The sequence below is a fragment of the Chiloscyllium plagiosum genome, chromosome 44, assembly GCF_004010195.1.
Source record: "Chiloscyllium plagiosum isolate BGI_BamShark_2017 chromosome 44, ASM401019v2, whole genome shotgun sequence".
Lineage (NCBI taxonomy): Eukaryota > Metazoa > Chordata > Chondrichthyes > Orectolobiformes > Hemiscylliidae > Chiloscyllium > Chiloscyllium plagiosum.
The window spans coordinates 2,291,883-2,313,853 of record NC_057753.1 but is presented as its reverse complement, the minus strand read 5'-3'; the positions used below and the strand labels follow the sequence as shown (position 1 = coordinate 2,313,853).

Genomic DNA, 21,971 nt, shown 5'->3' with positions numbered 1-21,971 from the left:
GGGGAAAGCGGTAGATGTGGTATATATGGATTTTAGTAAGGCGTTTGATAAGGTTCCCCATGGTAGGCTACTGCAGGAAATACGGAGATATGGCATTGGGGGTGGGTTGGAGGTTTGGATTAGGAATTGGCTGGATGGAAGAAGACAGGGGGTAGTAGTTGATGGCAAAGGTTCATCTTGGAGTGCCGTCACTAGCGGTGTTCCGCAAGGATCTGTTTTGGGACCATTGCTGTTTGTCATTTTTATAAATGACCTGGAAGAGGGGTTAGAAGGTTGGGTGAGCAAGTTTGCGGATGATACGAAAGTCGGAGGAGTTGTTGACAGTGAGGAAGGATGTGGCAGGTTACAGCAGGATATAGAGAAGCTGCAGAGCTGGGCAGAAAGGTGGCAAATGGAATTCAATGTAGCTAAGTGTGAGGTGATTCACTTTGGGAAGAATAACAAAAAGATGGGGTACTGGGCTAATGGTCGGATACTTGGTAGTGTGGATGAGCAGAGGGATCTTGGTGTCCATGTCCACAGATCTTTGAAAGTTGCCACCCAGGTAAATAGTGCGGTGAGGAAGGCATTTGGCGTACTGGCTTTTATTGGTAGAGGAATTGAGTTCCGGAGTCCTGAGATTATGTTGCAGTTGTATAAGACTCTTTTGCGGCCGCATCTGGAGTATTGTGTGCAGTTTTGGTCGCCATATTATAGGAAGGATGTGGAGGCACTGGAACGGGTGCAGAGGATGTTTACCAGGATGTTGCCTGGTATGGTAGGAAGATCGTATGAGGAAAGGCTGAGGCACTTGTGGCTGTTTTATTGCAGAAAAGAAGGTTTAGGGGTGACTTGATAGAGGTGTACAAGATGATTAGGGGTTTAGATAGGGTTGACCATGAGAACCTTTTTCCACGTATGGAGTCAGCTATTACGAGGGGGCATAGCTTTAAATTAAGGGGTGGTAGGTATAGGACAGATTTAGGGGTAGATTCTTTACTCAGCAAGTTCTGAGTTCATGGAATGCCCTGCCAATAGCAGTGGTAGACGCTCTCTCTTTACGGGCATTTAAACGGGCATGAGATAGGCATATCGTGGGCTTGGATCGGCGCAACATCGAGGGCCAAAGAGCCTGTACTGCGCTGTACTTTTCTATGTTCTATGTAGTTATTCAGCATGTCAGCTGGTTAGAATGAATCTGTTGACATATGTTATTGAGGGAGTTTAATGAAGGTGTGGGTGCAGAACATAACTTGCTTGAGCAAAAAACAATACTACTAAATTCACACATGCTAATAGAAAAAAGGTGAGCAACAAATTTGAGGGTGCAGTATTTGATATAACAATGCTGAGGGCAACACTGATTATTGCAACTATCCATATCATATATAACAAAACTGATATGGACCAATATGCAAATCCATATGCACCATTCGAGACAAAAGATAAATCTATTTAACTACGTATGTCTACAGTATATAAACAGTCCCATGTAATAAAATTGATGTACTGTCTCAGCATTGACGCTGACTAATCATTGCACTAGTCTGACATTTATTAAGAGTGTGATTGTGCTGATTGCAATTTTTTTCTGAAAGGCATTATATTTTTGATTGTATTGTGTCATGGACAACGATGTTCTGTCGACACAATCGTCGTCTGCTCCTTCTATATTTGAAAAGGCATACAAGTGTGTTATTATGTCATCCCTTGGTTTTTCACTTTATTACCATGTCAAACTTCCTGAAACCCAAAAACATTCTGTCCCAACTAACAAAATCTCGCTGGCAGCAGATGCACTCGTCTTATTGCTAAATCAATTTTAAAAAAAAACAACCAACTAATTAGCCCCCTGGTATCTGGCATTGGGTACAATTACCAGCAATCTTCAGTGAATTACAGAATTCGCTCAGAGCTTCACCAGAAATGCACGGAATACCAAATGGTTTACTGTTTTCCATTTATTATCCCATCCTTGCAGTTATCGGGATTCCAGGTAAAGTATTGGACTTACTTAGTAACTGGTTCAATCATCACTGAACTGCATCATTTGTTCAATTTTATCAATAGTCCTTTTCTTTCTCATAATGTGTATTGTCTTCCTTCACAGTACATTGTCTTTGCTCCAACCCATTAAAGCTATCCTTCGACACAGTCATTTCCCACCTTAACGCTATCAATAGAACATAGAACAGTACAGCACAGAACAGGCCCTTCAGCCCACGATATTGTGCCGGTCATTGATCCTCATGTAAGCACCCTCAAATTTCTGTGACCATATGCATGTCCAGCAGTCTCTTAAATTCATTTTGATGAAACCATCTACCAAATGGCGTTATGAGTTCTGAGTATTAGTAGTATCACTTTCTTCTTGACTATTATTGTGTAACCACATTTATCAGTGTACATTTCTTGTGGTACCATTATGATTTCCTCCCTTTCCAATTATCTTATTTTGTGACAATACCATGCCATTGTGTCAATTTTATTTTTTTCATTGACCACTAACAACTTACCATGTATGTAAGTTTCGATTTTTACTCTCACTGTTTTGTATGAAGCTTTCTTATTATTATTACAGCGCAAAGACATTCTGATTGTATAATTGTCATTGCTATTCTGGTCAGGTAATATAAAGGTATTATTGTGTAAAAGTATGGTTACTGAGACATTGGCACTGTTGTTGATGGCGAATCTTCGATCCGTTATTACAGTGTAACTGGAGTCCCACTACATTATTGATTATGTTACTGTATGTGGTTTATCTTACTGTTATCACTGTAAAAATATTGCTTTCTTGTGTGGCTGACACAATTTAAGTGGGAGATGACAAACTGTTCTCAGTGTGTGATATGTTATTGTCAGCGTATTGCTATTCACTTTTGAATTAATAATTTTATGAAAAATGATAACTTGGCAGTGAGGTTGAAATCTTGGAATACTCTTTGCTCAAATTGATATATCAGTTTCCTGAACCGAAATTATTAGGCAATGCCATGATTTCAACTATAAATGCCAAGAAGATCTTGTCATGTGACTAAGAGATTGATACCCTCCATAGATGTCAGACCATGATGCTAAATCCTCAATCTCTAAAACTGTTGTTTTAATCCAATTCTTCACTTTCACATGATCCACTGCTGATTGTGCTGAACTGACAACTTTGAGAGTCAGATTTTTTCCTGCTTCCAGCATCTGACAATGCGTTCCACCTTCATTCTACCTTCAGCACTTTTTCCCCCCAAATTCAGTGAGAAACCATAACTGGTAGTATCTCTTAAATGTAATACGTAATACTTTTTTTAAAATTTCGATTATCAACCATTGGATAAAGTTAATGAATTGTTACATGGATTACAGGCAAGCACGAATGAAGTGATGTCATGGCTGAATTCAGTAGGAAGGTCTTTCTCCGAATCAGACCTCTTCATCTACTAGTTCCAATGGTTATGGAAAAACTACAATTCACTGTACCCTTAAGATATCTGAATTATCAGTGCCCATGACCAGTGTCAAACTTACATTATCCCTGCAATGTTGACTGGAATTTTGGTTTCATGTTCACTTTCCTCTCTTTCAGAATACTTGTATTCAAGTTGACTTACGAATTCACTAACAGTGCTTAGTCATGCACTAAACACATTGGAATGAATCACACTGACTCACAGTGAGATAAGATAGCTGTTCATTTTAGTTTCCCAGTCTGTTATGACATACCTTCCTAGTTCCTTTAAGTCTTTCTGAATTAGATTTTTCTTGCTTATTCAATCTGACTGCATTGTCATTTGGTGTTTTCAAATCCATAGTGTTTTCCTTCTGATCTAACTCAAATCTTTCTCTCCTCATCTCCCACTCGCTATGACAACTGATTTCACTCTTTCTCTCCCTCTTTTATTACAGCAAACTTGGTTGTGATTGTGATCCTGTCTCGAAGAGCCTGTGGTCTCTCTGGCTGTGTCACTATTTACCTTGTGTCAATGGCAGCAACAGATCTCCTGGTCATAGTTACTGCTGTCTTATTAAACCGTATTGCTGGGGTTTATTTTCCAACAAGTTTCCTTTCCATCACCCCATTGTGCAGTTTACGTTCTGCCTTGATTTATGCATCTATAGACAATTCTGTCTGGTTAACAGTCACTTTTACCTTTGACCGGTTTGTGGCTATTTCGTGCCAAAAGCTGAAAGTACGATATTGCACTGAAAGGGTGGCAGCATGGATTGTAGGAATCGTGTCCACCCTGAGTTGTATTAAAAATGTTTTTGTATATTTTGGATATGAGCCCGTGTACATAATTAAGAATATACCGTGGTTCTGCAGAACAAAATTAGTATATTACACGTCACCTGCGTGGGTTGCATATGACTGGATGTGGATCATTGTAACTCCCTGTCTCCCGTTCATTTTAATTGTACTGCTCAACGCTCTGACTGTCAGACATGTTTTAGCAGCCAATAGAGCCCGCAGGAGAGTTTCGATTCAGAACAGTGGAGAGAACCAGAGAGACCCAGAGGTGGAGAAGAGGCGAAAGTCTATTGTTTTACTTTTTGCCATCTCGTGCAATTTCATCCTGCTCTATTTACTATTCATGATAACGATCCTCTATGTCCGAATTGCCAATGTAACTTATTTCTCAGGTTCTGCTTCCAGTAAATCAACGTTCGTTCTTGAGGAATATGGGTTTATGCTTCAGCTTCTGAGTTCCTGTATCAATGCATTCATTTATGTCGGAGTGCAGGCTAAATTCAGAGCAGAATTAATAAATGGGGTGAAATATCCATTTCAGTTATTATGTATGTCGCTCAAACTGTGATAATAGAACGCACATCCAAGGTGCTAATGGAAGGAAAAACAACTTATTTATCAACACATTCAGAAAATTCTGCATCAGTAGTTTGTGATATCTTGATATTTCCTCTCCATGTCCAGATTACAAATGACCCCTTTTCATTCTAGTTTCCCAGTCTGTTATAGCATACAATTGGAAGATTCTAAATTCGATCAGCAACTAATCTCAGTCACTTTATTTTCAATTCTCTTTGACGTGGTGTTACATGTGTATGCTTTAGAGTTTTGATTGCGCTGACGGTCACTGTGGAGTGATATCAAATAATAAGCCAAGTAATATTGCACAAGATTCTGCCCATTTTAACTGGGACTGACGCTCTGCATAGCTGTTATGACTGAGTGCTGTTTTCCTACCATTTCCCGTAAACACACTATTGCTCCATTTAAATAAGCCACCAATGCCTACCACATTCCTTTGATTGATGTTTCCTTGTCCACTATTCCAGAAACTGCATTTCAGAACTTGACCACTGGCTGTGTAATGAAGCATTTTTTTTTCGACAGTTTTTGCTTCAGCTGCAAGTTCCTCTAAATCTTTGTTCCCTGCATTCTCTTTCTTTTTATGAGTGGGAAGAGTTTCTCCCAATTTTTACACCTGAACCACACATGATTTTGTAATCGCCTACTACATCTCTTTTCAACTTTGTGCTCTCCAAGGGAAATTATCCCTAATTCTCCAGATAGACTTTTCCACGGAAGGTGTGGAAACATTTTCAGAAATGTCTGCAGAATTCTCTCCAATGTGTTCCCACTCTCACTCTACTGTCCACAACTGTGAAAGTAAATTTTAGCTGAGGTCTGACTAATGCCATGATAAAATGCAACATTATCTCTTTTCTCTTGTAATCTGTAATTAACTTAATAACTTCTGGAATACTGTGTGCTTCATTCATATAATGTGAATATCAAGCCATGTTTCAATCCATTGAATCCATGAAGAAAACGTTTAAAAATATTTTCCCTAAGACAATCGTGTGTTTCTGTGCTCTTGTCACTTGCTTTTCCTCATTCTCAATCATTCAGTGCAATCCCACAGGAAGTAATAACAGAACGAAGGAAGCTGTAAATTCTTGTCTCTTTGCGTTATTGCAATTGAATTTTCATTCTGCGCTGACTAGGGTTAGTGTGAGGTAAAAATGCGAGGTCTGGTGACGACCAATGTGTGTTGACAACTTGTCGGCTGGATTTTAATAGTTGTCAGATAATTTTTTTAGTGAAAACCTTGGTCGTTTCACTCATTTGTGCAAGGAAGTAGAGAAGCACTATTAATTCGTCAAAGTGTATTTCTCAATTAACAGCAAATTGTGAAACATACATTATTACACTTTCTTTCATTGTAACTTTACAAACGTGTCATGTTCAAATTCAACACTAGTGCTTCAGCCACCTTCCATTCCTGATCCATACGGCTAGCAAAAGAGCCAAAGATATTCTGACTCTTCGCAAACAGTGTTAAAATCTGTGCTATTCAAATTTCCATGAAGAAAAGAAAAGCTGAATACCTGCAAACGCAATTCCATGATTTTCTCATCAAGAACTGGCTAGCGTTAGATTTTCCTGCGATTCTGTAAGCATTCTTTCCATTTATCCTTCATCCAAGGACTTTGAAACATGTACAGCTTTAACCTTTTGAATCCTGATTGCCAATCCTGCACTTGAAGCTACTTGAATCAGAAGGGCAGGGCATAAACTTTGGTATGCACAACTAGAATTGGACATCATCATTGCAACCATTCTGTAATAATTATGTCAGCACTGAGCATAACCCCCATTCAATCGAATATATCAGAAAATGCTAACAATACAAAACAGACCAGAAAGCATCTGTGGTTGAAGAATAACAGTTAACTCTTCAATGCTTCTTGTTATTTCTGGGATGGGTACTGTCCACGATGTCATACTGTTCCAAAATAAAGGCATTTTGTCATATTCAGTCCTCATGCACGATCACACCGCTGAAGTCTGAGTACACAGCATGCAAAGGAGCTTATTGGCAGTATTCTGGGCAGTACAACATTCTACCTGCATTGGTGGCTTGAAACCATTAGCAATTTTGATGGAACATCCATCAATCCTGATACGCCCCATGGACAGATGTATTAAAGATGGCAGCATATGTTGCATAACGGTTTAGTCATTTCTAGTGGCCTAGCAGAGGCTGATAGCCAAGTTTGGAATCCATGACGAAGGCCTCAACTGGGATCTTTGGTTCATGTCACATTACAGGTGGCCCCACTACACTATATACACTCTCTCACATGCACACATACACAAGCGCACTTACATTCGCATACAGACCCTCTCTCATAACACGGTCACTCTCGGATACAAGTACATGCATCCACCCCCACATCCACACACCCTCTCAAAGGCTTATTCTTCATCACACATGTACACACTTTACACACACTCTTTACATACACATACATGCGTGAAAACTCACACACACACACTCTCTCATGCACTTACACATGCACACGCATGCACGCACATGCACACACACACACATAAGTCTATGGGGTGAATTTGCATTTGCAGAATTATATTTGCAGATACATTCTATTTTGCTCAAAAAGTACACAACCTGCAAGCTGTCAGTCCATGTAATATTTTTAAAAATTCTACTTGGGAAACAGAACCAGTCTGACTCAAGACTGGGACACAGGCAGACTCTAACCTAACGTCTTTCATGCATTGTCTGAGCTGAGATGTAAAATTTTTTAACAAAATCTTAAGTTATGTTGAGAATGTGACTTAAAATAAGTCCTTTGATTTACAAATTAATGAACCGAAACCTGCAACCCCTTCGAAAAGATGAAATATTTAACAGTAAGTTAGGTTTGTTCAACATATCATTTCACTTACATAACACTGTAATCTTTTGCTATAAGTTCTGTGTCTTATGATCCTGTACTAAAGCTACACAATGAAAGAACAGTGCTTGGAAAGCTAGTACTTCCAAATAAACCTGTTGGACTACAACCTGTTGTTGTTTGAATTGTTTCTAGTGTACACAGCCCACACCTCCCTCTGCTGCCAGTAAACTTTGCAATGCTCATGAAACAATGCAGTATCTGCAGTCCTAAAAATGAAGCATTTCTAATGATACTAGCATTTCATTCGCTGCTCCTTCTGATACACGACATTGGAAATATATTGTTGGAGACTGAAAGAAATGAGCAGCTTTAAAACAAAAATATCAAGGCCTGTCCATCTTGTCTTTATAATGCAAATCCTACATTCCTGGAAACATCCTGGTAAATCGCATCTGAACCCTCACTAGCTGAATAATATCCTTCTTATAACAGAAAGAGCAGAACTGGAAATTCCAGAAGAGGCCTCACTAACCTCCTATACATCCTTAACATAATGTCCTGACTCCTATATTCAAAACTCGGAGTTACAACGGCAAGCGTGCTAAATGTCTTCTGACCATCGTGTCTATATATGATACTAACTTCGACGAATTATGTACCTGAAACTCTAGGTAAGTCTGTTCTACAACACTGCCCAAGGTCACATCTCTACTTGAATAGGTCTTATCTTTGTTTTTCAAAATGTAGTACATCACATTTATCCAAATTAAGCTCCATCTGCCACGCTTCAGCCCATTGACTGAATTGATCAAGATCTCTTCGTAATCTTAGATCATCTTCACTGTCCACCACCAATCTTGATGTTATTCTCGAAACGAATCTTGTGGAACACCCCGCTGGTCACAGTTCTCCAGTTCGAAAAACGACACTCCACTATCAAGTCTGTTGCTCTGCACTCATCAATGTTATTGGTTACTTCCCCGTATACAGAAATTGTATTTTCACCTGCGTTTGTATTTCTGGCCTGAACCAATAATGATGATTGTTTAATTAATTCTGACAATGATACATCCACAAAACATTTAGCTAATATAACATATGCAGCTGTACATCTACAGATTATTTTATATATTCTCAGTAATCTTAAACACTCCCCTTATTGTCCTTTCTCTAGATATGCGGCCACACTATTTAACTGCCCTCGAATTACTGTGTTAGCTGGTGAACCTGTAGCAAGTTCACTCTGAGAACAGTCTAGCTCATTCCACATCACTCACATCATCTCTATCATTTTTCACGACTGTTACCACCTGACATACTTGGTTCTTGTCATTCTTTTCCATATGAAAACAAAATGTTTTCTGCCCATTTGAGTAACATAACTGATTTTCCCCCGGTGATCAGAGGTACCCATTAAATAAGTCACGTCACTAACTGTTCTACCAACTGTATACAGACCACGTATATTCACTTTGATGGCTTTACGTAATGATGACGACAGTATTAGCACTTCATTTTCCATCGCAAAACTAGGGCTGAATGGTTATCTGCACACTTTCGTCGTGTCAATGAGAATTTTGAATGTTCCTCTGCGTTTGTGCATGCTAAGATCAATCTTTCCAGAAGCATGGACTCTTCACCCTAACATTGAGGATGCATTATTATCATTCAGTAATTTCTTCCTTACCAAATTAAGTGGGCCACTACTCACATGACTAAAAAACTAATTGAACGGATAAATTTGGAGAATTTATGGTAACGAATGAAAAGAAAATCTAATCCTTGTCGTGATCCTTTGGGGTATCCGTCACATTGTGCCTTAATCGAGACCTCTCCAAAGTTCTCTGTATTTGTCTCTGATCCACAGTGATTACTTACTTACAGTGTGGAAACAGGCCCTTCAGCCCAACAAGTCCACACTGACCCGCTGAAGCGCAACTCACCCAGACCCATTCCCCTATATTTACCCCTGCACCTAACACTATGGGCAATTTAGCATGGCCAATTCACCTAACCTGCACATCTTTGGACTGTGGGAGGAAACCGGAGCACCCGGAGGAAACCCACACAAATACGGGGAGAATGTCCAAACTCCACATTGTCAGTCACCTTAGGCGGGAATTGAACCCGGGTCTCTGGCGCTGTGAGGCAGCAGTGCTAACCGCTGTGCTGCCCACTGGATTTCAAACATTTTATGCCCAAAATGGTAATAATTTCCAGGAACACATCGCTGATTTGAACACACTTCATTTGCAGTTTATGTAAGTAAAAACCAGTGTTGACGTTTCCAATACTGTGCTAATTGTAATCACATTTAAAGGAATATCTGGCAATTGGGTTATCATGTCCATAACCGAAAGGTAACATTGATGCCCTGCATTTGTTTCTGACAATCGCTTAAAACAATCCACTAACGCGTGCATAAACAGTAATTCAAAAACAGAAATGGGTAGAACCAGGGTAAACTGTTAATTATGTATATGGGTCCATATAAGAAATACACAAGTTTTCCTTCACACATACAGTACAATAGCGGCAAGATCCTATTACACACACTGCCATATTTTTAGTTCAATTTTAAATTTGCACAGCAGATGGCAACAAAGCAGGGCTGAGCAACAGACCCCGTTTTCAGCGGCTGCCTTCACTCATACTACTCCTCCCCACACCGGGCGGTCTTATCAGCCAATGGCCCACTGCCCCAGGCTACACCAGCGGCCTCATCCCATCCTTCCTCAAATGGACGTCAGGGTGCCAAACACACACATTATTCTTCTTTGTGGTGATATCTCACTCATGAAAGAGTCTGTCTGACATATACACTTACACTGATTGCCCCAGGCACCCTTTCACTCCTGCGCTGACTTACGCACTACTGTAATAGCCATTTTGAAATCGCTGCACTGTTTCCTCAGTCTTCTGTCTGCACATTAGCCCCTTTTAGTTTTCACTTCTCTCCAGTTCTTTCATCTGCTTTTCACACCACATTGATATTAGTTCATACACCTCTCTGATTTTGTAAACTGTCGACCTTCTCCATCAGTCATTTTCTCTCTAAACCAGTTTGCCTCCTTTTGTTGCTGCTGGCTGCCTGTTTAATCTTCCAACAGATATCCCATTGCTACTGATTTCTGCATTTCCTAGCAAGCCCACCTAGGGGCGCCAAACTCTGTTGTCCATGTCTGAAAGACAACACTTGGTGCACAGAGAACAACTGAGTCTCTTAGAGCTCTTTAACAAGTATAACTTTATTTATGATTACTACTTTATATAAATACCATAACGCAATTTCAAGATATCCTAACCATTTCCCTCCGGACGCTCTGAATCCATGGCAACACAGGACAGCCTCAGCTGGCCAGGTTTGTACTGGTCGCCAAGACACCGAGACATCTTCTGACCTGGGCTTCCCTCACTTCTTCATGATGGCTGGTTTTCAGAATTGTCGCTGATCTCGGGGTCTCCTCAGGCTACTTGTGTTTTGGGCTCTGTCCACTGTACGACTTCATCCACCTTCCATGTTTGGGAACGGTTTGTTCTTTTACCCGATCTTAGCCCAAACAGTTTGACCGTATAATAGTCTGATCACCCCATTCCAGCCACAGACCTTATTTGATAATCAGTTTCCTCAGAGTCACTCCACCTGAACGGCTGAGTTCAGTACAGCCCAAATGGAAAGTTTGGGTCGGAGTTCTGGTATCTTCAGCCTCACTCCACAGAAGCAAAGCAGTCACTTTGGTTTCAATCAACATTCACAAGATAAGTGTTCAACACAGGTTTAACATGGAAATAAGCAGCAAAATATAAATGTACATTAAATAAAACAAAATTGCAGAAGATGGTGATTGCCTGCTGTGAGCTTACAATTCCAACCCTGTCAAATAAACTAGCTCACAACAACACATCAGCTTTCATTACTTTGGATCACAGTGTCAGAGGGTTGAAAAGAGTCAGCTGTTCCCTTCAGGTGGAGAAGAGAAACTCTTCAGGTTAGTTCAGAGCTTCCTCTTCCCCGGGTCTATCCTAACAAGCTGTGTCTACCTGAGGTAGATGTGTACAGACTCACTTATGAAACACTGAGCTGACCACCCCCCCAAAATCACTTCAGCCCTTCCCCACCCTAACTCCCTTAAAAAACAGCAGAGGGCACACATTCCTGGGCAGCGGTCATCCCTGGGGCTACTGTGCTTTTCAGGCACTTGCCCAACTCTGACAGGCCCCTTGAGGGGTCACAGCTCCCACCTTCCTGCCTTTGCCCCAGTAATCTGGGATTTCCCCTTCCTGATTAAAATCTGCCTCTCTCATCTTGGAATACCCACATGCCCCCTCCCCTGTCCTTGCCATCTTTCCGCGGTAAAGACTTGCACTCACTGACTGAGCAATTCACCTCCACCTCCACCCCCACCCCCGCCCCGATGTGATGTTATTCATTGTCTAGCAATGCACACAAGGGTCAATGCACTAGCAACTCCACATTTAAAAGCAAATCAACTTTCAGGGAAAAAAATAAAATAGTAAAAGAAACTACGGTCAGAACAATTGCTGGAAATATGACTTACACATAAAAAAAGGTCTTTGGGAACACTGCTTATGACTTGACGGTCTGTAAATCCAATTTGAACAAATAATGCATCTCAGACACAATAAATCGCCTTAGTTACTTTAGTTAGTAATATCAAATGTGCGGGAAGAATTATCTTCTCATTCTTTTGGGGAACAGGATGCCCAGTGGCGAGTTCAGAACTTCTCCTCCCCAGGTCTATTCGAACAAGTGGTGTCTGAGTGACATTTCTACAGACTCCACTCGCTCACGGATCAGCTTTGACTGAACAACACAACTTACATTCCTACAGAGATCTTCACGTAGTAAAGTGTCCTAGGGGTTCCACAGGTTCTATGGGATATATCAGGCCAGGTTACCAAAATCTTAGATAAGGACGTGGGTAACAAGGAATGCAAAAAAAGGAGGAAAGTGAATTGCAAGGTGGAAATCCCAGAACTTGGGCTCCAGGCAGCTGACAGTATCGCTATGAATGGTGGAGTACTTAAAATTGGGATGAAAAGCATGCGATCATGACGCTCCATCTATGTGGCCCTTACAGTTGATGTTCAAGATCCAAATTGGAATGTTAGGACCAGTTTGACCTGGTCCCAGAGAAACACTATTCCATGGACAAATATCCTGTCAGATGGGTGTTTATTGGTATGACAAAAAGTGAGGACCAGGTGAGTCCTTGGTGCTCATAACAAAGAAAACCCAGTACAGAACAGCAACAGGCCATTGCACCCACCAAACCTGTGCCGACTCATGATGCCTTCCCAAAGTACAAACCTGTTGCCTCTCCGCAGCTTGTATCCCTCTAATCCCTGCCTTTTTAGATATTGCTCAAAATGTCAATCATGGAGACTGACCTGTAAAAAATTCAAGTACTCCAGGTTTCAGTGAAAAGTGAGAATGTGTTTGAGCGTTTTTTTTTTAAAGAAAAAGAGAAATCAGGAATTCTGCTTATCGGCAGAACAGCCTTTTCCAAGGGGGCTGTATTTTCTCCTGGTCCTTATCTGATGAACTCTGGCAAGACGCAGTTCATGCGAGTGACTTTCACCTCCCAGCATCATGCAGTGATCTGCACCTTCACCGTTATCCTGCTTTCCTCATCTCAAGGCCTCATCGCACCTTGTTCACATTCTTTCCATTGACGTCTCGGTTTGAGTTTGAGTTTTCATAAAACGTTCCACATTTTCGTTACCTCTGACCTGCAGGAAGTTTTTGAAAACTTGACGAACTCCCAGGATGCCTGACCTTCGTACTGTTCCTGTACAGTTCCTTATTTTGTAAGTTTTCCCGCTCGAAGATACAAAGGTGCATTGCTGATGAAGTTAAGCGGAAACAACCAAGCATCAAGTTAAATAGTGATTTCCATCCTTTTAGTGACCTCATAATCTTACAGCAAGCCAACAGGCTCTGGAGGTGCAGAGGAACTGTCCCTACCTTGGAAGCAGAAGATCTGCATTGAAATTCTGCCTGTGCTGAGGTGTGTTAGGATGTGCCCAAACAGGTTGATCAAAAAAGGAAATACCAATTTTACAGCATGAAACCAGTGAAAGAGCGAGCAGGGCCTCAGAACGTGAGAATGGACAACTGCAGCCGTGACCTCCAATCCAAGCCCTGCAGAGTGTCAACTCGCTGGTGCCCCATTCAGTCAGGTTAGCATTTGAAGCCAGTCTCACAGCTAGAACACTTGGATGGTTCCTTCTCAATGCAAAAACATTGATGCGGCATCAGGTCACAGGACATCTTAAAGCATTTCCCACAGACTAGGCATTTCAAGCGTCTCTCGTGAGTGTGAACTCGCTGGTGTCTCAGCAAAGTCTGCTTGCTTTTTAAAACTCCTCTCACATTGAGAACATTTATAAAGTGTCCCACACCAAATCGGGAAGGTTCTTGTGTGACCGCAAGTTGGATGGACAAGAAAAGCTCTCAGAGCAGCTAAACGGTCATTCCCCAGTGTGAAGTTGCTGGTGTTTGTGCAGGTGACCTGATCTCTTGTACCCAATCCCACAGCGAGAGCACCTGAATGGTTTCTCCTCAGTGTGAATTTGTTGATGGGACATGAGGACACCAGCACTTTTATAGCACTTCCCACAGTCTGGGCATTTAAAAGGTCTCTCGTCACTGTGAACCCGCTGGTGTGTGAGCAGGTGGGTTGACTGAGTAAACCCCTTCCCACACACTGAGCAAATGAATGGTCTTTTCTGGGCATGAGTCAGCTTATGTAGCTCAAGCCCGTTGTTGGTTTTGAAGCTCTTCTTACAACTTGAACATGTAAAAGGTCTCTGCTTGGTGTGAACTTGTTGGTGTTTCAGCAGGTGAGATGACCGAGGGAATCCTATCCCACACGTGCTGCAGGTGAATGGCCTCTCCCCAGTGTGAACCCGCCGGTGTCTGCTCAGGTTCGATGAGCACTTGAACCGCATCTCACAGTCAGAGCAGCTGAATGGTCTCTCGCTGGTGTGGACAGTTTTATGACACACCAGCAACCTCGCACTTTTAAACTGCTTCCCACACTCGGTGCATTTAAATGGTCTCTCCTCAGAGTGAACTTGCTGATGGATCCCAAGTTTGGATGAGGCAGTGAACCCCTTTCCACACACTGAGCAGGTGAATGGTTTCTCCCCGGTGTGGTTGCGTTGATGAACTTGCAGTTCAGACTGGCATCTGAATCTCTTCCCACAGTCCTCACATTCCAATGGTTTCTCCATGATGTGGCTGCTATTGTGATTCCAAAGGTTGGATGATTGGTTGGATAATCACACACAGAAAACACACGTACAGTTTATCCCTGCTGTGATCAGTGTGATTTCCTTTTTCAGTCTGTGTAACCGTTTCAAACTTTTATCTTGGTCAGTTCATCGGAACATACTGTGTCGATAGTGTGTGTGTGTCTCTGTGCGTTTCCAGTTAAATCGATGCTTGACATCTTTCTTGCAGATGGAATATACAAACATTTCTCCTGTCACATTCAAAGGTCAATGAGATTCAAATCCTTCTCTGACGGAAATCCTTCCCATTAGATATCCTGGAAAAGGAATTGACAAATTTCATCACTGTTAGAAATGGATAGAAATTCAGAGAATTCCAGTTTCTATAGATCACCATTCTTTCCCATGTCACCCCAAAGCCATAAATCCCTCGGCCCACACTCCCCCCCCCTTTTCCTCCTCCCTTTGCTGAAATCCCAGTGAAGTGCTGAGTAGATTCTCGATCACTGGAGGGATCAAGTGTTGTGGTAAAAATGCAGGGAAGAAGATAAGAGGATTGTCAGCTCAGCCCTGATTCTATTTGAATGGCAGAGGAGTCTTGAGGGGTCAAACAGCAGTTCCAATCTGTTACCATCTGATATGTCGAATGTTTTCCAAATCCTTTTGACGAATTCATAACAGCCAGAGATAGTGAAATAATTCACTTCAGTCATGACTTATGGTGAAACATTAATCTAAAAGACCCTGGCTAACCACAGAACAGCAGTTGTCACCCTGTTCTCCAGGACGGACTGCGAAGAGAGTTTATGAACAAATGTGAAAGGAGTTTCACCAAACCTCCCTATTTAGTTTCAGCTTCCCTACCTTCTGATAGCAATGGTGACTTCATAGTTTACTGAGATGGAAGCTAAAAATATCCATAAATTATTGAAGGAGACTGGACTCATTCAGAGGATAGCTAATAAAGCAGGTACCATTCTGGGCATTATAAGTTGAGATGCGCCAACATGATGTGAAACCGCAAACAAACACTGGTTCAGCTACAGCGAGAGTATCCAAATCTGGTAATTTCCTTTTGTGAAAGACACAGAAAACCAGAAACGCTGCAGGTCACAGTGGGTCAGACTCCATCCTTAGCAACCGAACATTTCAAATCTAGACAACGCTGCATATTGATTGTTCACATGAGATACCTTTCTCCTCAGCACACCAAGTGGCCACCTCTACCTGCAGCCACCCCGCATCCCCAGTGTTGCATAAACGCTGCTCCCTTCCACACTTCATGTCAGCTCTAATGAAGAGTCTTCTCATCTCGAAGTGTTAACTTGCTTTTCCTCAGTGGATGCTGCCTGACAGCTGTGATCTCCAGCACTTTTTTTGTTTCCAATACAGATTCCAGCAACTGTTCAGGTACTGCAGGCATGATTCATGAGAACGGAGAAGAGAGGAACTTCAGTTTTGTAGATAAACACCCGGGCTACTCTCCCGCGCGATTGGCAGGAGATCTGACCAAGATTTTCAAAATCATATGGTGGCTGTACACAACAGATTGGGCAAAACCGTTGCAATTGTTGGAAAGATCATAGCTTATTGTTTTCATTACCAGTGACAGAAGGAATTGTCAGTTTTCACGCAGCAAGATCTGTTTCTGTGCTGTACATCTCTATGACTCTGTGAGCAAGATAAGTTCCAAATCTCCACTTTCTATGCTCTCTGTTGCACAATGGTGCTCGGCTGATTGACGGCAGGTCCGGCCCAATAGGGAGAGTGGGTAGGACCGGAGGACCGTGTGTGGGCGCGTGGTCCTCCAACCAATCGGGGTGAAAGGGACGGGGGGGCAGGGTCTGGATGGGGAGCACTGGATCTGGAACACACTGCCTATGAAGCGTGACAGAGGCAGATGTAACTGCGGGTTCCAACAGCGAATTGGATTATGATCTACCACAGAAATCTTTCATGAGTTTCAGGGAAAGAAATGGGAGCTTGACGCTAGATGGATTATCCATGCAAGTCGCCAACATAGACGTAACTGGATGAATGGCCTCCATCTGTGTGGTAAACAATTGCAATGACATCAGACTCAATTGCACAAGATTTGAGTGCCTGTGGGATTTTATAAACTGATAAAGTTACTACATACTCAACACACTACAGGTTTAGAAGGTGAAGTCTTTCTTTCAGCCAAAATTACAAACCTCTCTGCATTCACATTCAGAAGCCAATGAGATTCAAATCCTTCCGTGATGGAAATCTGACCCTTCAAATATCCTGGAAGGAAATGCAAGATTCAAGTTGAACTCCAATCCTGTTACTTACCAAGTTTGAGACTCCAGGATCAGTAATTCAAACACCTTATTCAGAACTGGAAGCCGAGCAGATTCTCTGTCCTCGACAGTACATTAGACTGACCCATCAATCACAATAAACATGCAACTCCTGTGGGTCCCCAGTCCCTTACACAAGGTCAGCTGATGGATGGATCCTTGGCTATCCTCAGCTTGATCTCCGGGGTCTCCAGTCCCATCCATCCCCTTACATCAGTATTCCCTCACTTTTCTACACTGTAGTGATCCAGCTCGAGCTGCTGGCTGTCCTATTGTTATTTCTGTGATGTGTTGGCAGGAAGTAAGGAAAGGGTTGCTAGAATTTCTCTAAACTGTGATTTACAGCGACATAATTGTCTCCTTCCCAGCAGTTCCTTTACTTCAGTCATGTTCTCATTGAAGCTGTCTCCTGTCTGCTGTCAGTTCTGTTATTTATGACTGTTTCACAATTATAGATCTAAACATCAGATCAGAATCTAATCTATTCATTCATTCATTCAGTCGGATTGAAGTTTCTCTTGTGGCGAATGATCAGTTTCGCATTTCCAATGAGATGAGTCTGTGCAATGGAATGTCTTATCAGTGTTGCCACGGTAACCTGTCTGCAGAGAAGAGCCTGTTTTGAGTTTCAAACTCAGAATAAACTTCTCCTTCCAGTAGTACTCGTCCTGTCAGAACAGTTCACCTCAATGTCTCTCAGCCACGTGAGAGAGACAAGTTCATTTTAAAAACACACGAGTGGTTTGTGTGAAGGACGAACTTATAAAGAAAGTGGTGGACCCGGTTACAGTTACAATGTCTAAAAGACATTTCGATAAGTACATGAATAAGAAATGTTTGGATGGATATGGGTCAAGAGCAGGCAGGTGGGATGCTTAGTCTGGGATTATGGTCGACATGGACTGGTTAGGCCGAAGGGTCTATTTCAGTGTTGTATGATTCCACAAAACCTTTTAATTGAAAGGACAAGTTTAAACTTGTGAGCCTGTTCTTCCTTTTAAATGAACTTGTTAATCATTAGTGAGGCTGTCCTCAGAATACTGAGCCAGGGTTTTAACATTTTACAACAGCAATGATGTCAGGGCCTTGCAGTGGGTGAAGCCAAGACTCACTCAGATATCACCTCTGATCACAGGCCACAACACAACACAAGGAGTACCTTCACCACACCGACTACAGCAGTTCAGGAAGGCAAAACCTTCTCCACAGTTAGGGTTGCAGTGCTATGAGATTTCAATTTTCCAAACATGGACTGGAAATACCATTTTGTCAATGGCTTGAATTTGTTAAGTGCGGACAAGAAAATTTTCTTATTCAGTGCATGGATGTACCTCCAAATCAAGTACAGACGGAAACAGACCCTTCGGCCCAACGTGTCCATTCTGACCAGATATCCCAAATAAATCTAGTCCAATTAGCCAGCACTTGGCCCATATCCCTTTCAACCCTTCCTATTCATATACCCATCCAGATGCCTTTTAACTGTTGTAATTGTACCAGCCTCCACCACTTCCTGGAATATGGACATTTTGCAAGGTGTCACCATCTATTTCCCTACATTCTATATCTTCCATATCCTTTCCAACAGTAAACATTGATGCAAAATACTCGTTTAGTATCTGCCTCATTTCTGCGGCTCCACACAAAAGTCACCTGGCTGATCTTAGAGGGGCCCTATTCTCTCCCTGGTTACCCTTTTGTCCTTAATATATTTGTAAATGTATTTGGGCGGCACGGTGGCACAGTGGTTAGCACTGCTGCCTCACAGCGCCAGAGATCCGGGTTCAATTCCCGACTCAGGTGACTGTCTGTGTGGAGTTTGCACGTTCTCCCAGTGTCTGCGTGGGTTTCCTCCGGGTGCTCTGGTTTCTCCCACAGTCCAAAGATGTGCAGGTCAGGGTGAATTGGCCAAGTTAAGTTGCCCATAGTGTTAGATGTAGGGGAATGGGTCTGGGTGGGTTGCACTTCGGCGGGTCGGTGTGGACTTGTTGGGCCGAAGGGCCTGTTTCCACATTGTAAGTAATCTAAAAACCCTTTGGATTCTCCTTAATTCTATTTGTCAAAGTTATCTCATGTCCTCGTTTTGCCTTCCTGTTTTCCCTCTTAAGTATACTCCTACTGCTTTTATACTCTAAGGATTCACTCAATCTACCCTGTCTATACTTGACATATGCTTCCTTCTTTTTCTTAACCAAACCCTCAATTTCTTTAGTCATCCAGCATTCCTTATTCCTATCAGCCTTTCCTTTCACCCTAACAGGAATATACTTTCTCTGGATTCTCGTTATCTCATTTCTGAAGGCTTATTTACTGTATTTACAGTGGAAAATGATATGGAAGATATATATTGTAGGGAAATAGATGGTGAAATGTTGCAAAATATCCACATGACAGAGGAGAAAGTGCTGGACGTCTTGAAACACATAAAGGTGGATAAATCCCCAGGACCTGATCAGGTGTAACCTAGAACCCTGTAGGAAGCTAGAGAAGTGATTTCTGGGCCTCTTGCTGACCTATTTGTATCATCGATAGTCACACATGAGGTGCCGGAAAACTGGAGGTTGGCTAACGTGGTGCTACTGTTTAGGAAGGGTGGTAAGGACAAGCCAGGGAACTATAGACCGGTGAGCCTGACCTCGGTGGTGGGCAAGTTGTTGGAGGGAATCCTGAGGGACAGGATGTACATGTATTTGGAAAGGCAAGGACTGATTAGGGATAGTCAACATGGCTTTGTGCATGGGAAATCATGTCTCACAAACTTGATTGAGTTTTTTACAGAAGTAACAAAGAGGATTGATGAGGGCAGAGCAGTAGATGTGATCCATATGGACTTCAGTAAGGCATTCGACAAGGTTCTCCATGGGAGACGGGCTAGCAAGGTTAGATCTCATGGAATACAGGGAGAACTAGCCATTTGGATACAGAACTGGCTCAAAGGTAGAATACAGAGGGTGGTGGGGGAGAGTTGTTTTTCAGACTGGAGGCCTGTGACCAGTGGAGTGTCACAAGGATCGGTGCTGGGCCCTCTACATTTTGTCATTTACATAAATGATTTGGATGCGAGCATAAGAGGTACAGTTAGTAAGTTTGCAGATGGCACCAAAATTGGAGGTGTAGTGGACAGCGAAGGTTACCTCAGATTATAATGTGATCTTGATCAGATGAGCCAATGGGAGAAGAAAGTGAAGGCTGCAGATGCTGGAGATCAGAGCTGAAAATGTGTTGCTGGAAAAGCGCAGCAGGTCAGGCAGCATCCAAGGAACAGGAGAATCGACGTTTCGGGCATAAGCCCTTCCCGAAAACGTCGATTCTCCTGTTCCTTGGATGCTGCCTGACTTGCTGCGCTTTTCCAGCAACACATTTTCAGCAGAAGAGCCAATGGGCTGAGAAGTGGCAGATGGAGTTTAATTCAGACAAGCAGTGAGTTGAGGGGTGCGTAGGTTAAGTTACTATATTTTACATAAGGATTAAATCTCGGCACAACATCGTGGGCCTAAAGTTCTGTGCTGTACTTTTCTATGTTCTGTGTTCTAAATGGGAGGCACTGCATTTTAGGAAAGCAACTCTTAACAGGACTTATACACTTAATGGTAAGGCCTTCGGGAGTGTTGCTGAACAAAGAGACCTTGGAGTGCAGGTTCATAGCTCCTTGAAAATGGAGTCGCAGGTAGATAGGATAGTGAAGATGGTGTAACGTATGCTTGCTTTAATTGATCAGAATATTGAGTAAAGGAGTTGGGAGGTCATGTTGCAACTGTACAGGACATTGGTTACGCCACTGTTGGAATATTGTGCGCAATTCTGGTCTCCTTCCTATCGAAAAGATGTTGTGAAACTTGAAAGATTTACAAGGATGTTGCCAGGGTTGGAGGATTTGAGCTATAGGAAGAGGCTGAACAGGCTGGGTCTGTTTTCCCTGGAGCGTTGGAGGCTGAGGGGTGACCTTATAGAAGTTTACAAAACTATGAGGGGCATGGATAGGATAAATAGATAAGGTCATTTCCCTGGGGTCGGGGGGTCCAGAACTCGAGGGCATAGGATTAGGGTGAGAAGGGAAAGAAATAAAAGAGACCTAAGGGGTAACCTTTTCACGCAGAGGGTTGTATGTGTATGGAATGAGCTGCCAGAGGAAGTGGTGAAGGCTGGTACAATTGCAACATTTAAGAGGCATTTGGATGGGTATGTGAATGGGAAGGGTTTGGAGGGATATGGGCCGGGTGCTGGCAGGTGGGACTAGATTGGTCGGCATGAACGGGTTGGACCTAAGGGTCTGTTTGCATTTTGTACATCTCCAAGACTCTATGACTTCCTCTGGCAGCTAATTTCATACACATGCCATCTTTTGCATGATAAAGCCACCTCTTAGGACACTTAATTTTCTCCCCTGTCTCCGGAAACCAACACCCTCTAGTTTTGAACTCCCCCACTCTGGGGAAAGGACCTTGTCTAATTATTCTATCCATACCCCTCACGACTGTATAAACCTCTATGAGGTCACCCCTCAGCCTTCGATGCTCCAGGGAAAACAGCCCCAGCCTATTCAGCCTCTCCCTAGAGCTCAAATTCCTTCAACTCTGGCAATATCCTTATAAATTGTTTCTGAACACTTGCGAGTTTCACAACTTCCTTCCTAATGCAGGGAGACCAGAATTGCACACAATGTTCTAAAGGCGTTTGGTATGCTTTCCTTTATTGGTCAGAGTATTGAGTACAGGAGTTGGGAGGTCATGTTGCGGCTGTACAGGT

At 42.4% G+C, this 21,971-nt stretch overlaps 1 pseudogene; it reads right to left on the bottom strand.

The window, feature by feature from the left end:
* Window positions 1–14,049: 14,049 nt before the first annotated feature.
* Window positions 14,050–21,971, bottom strand: part of LOC122543622 — a 19,268-nt pseudogene continuing 11,346 nt past the window's right edge.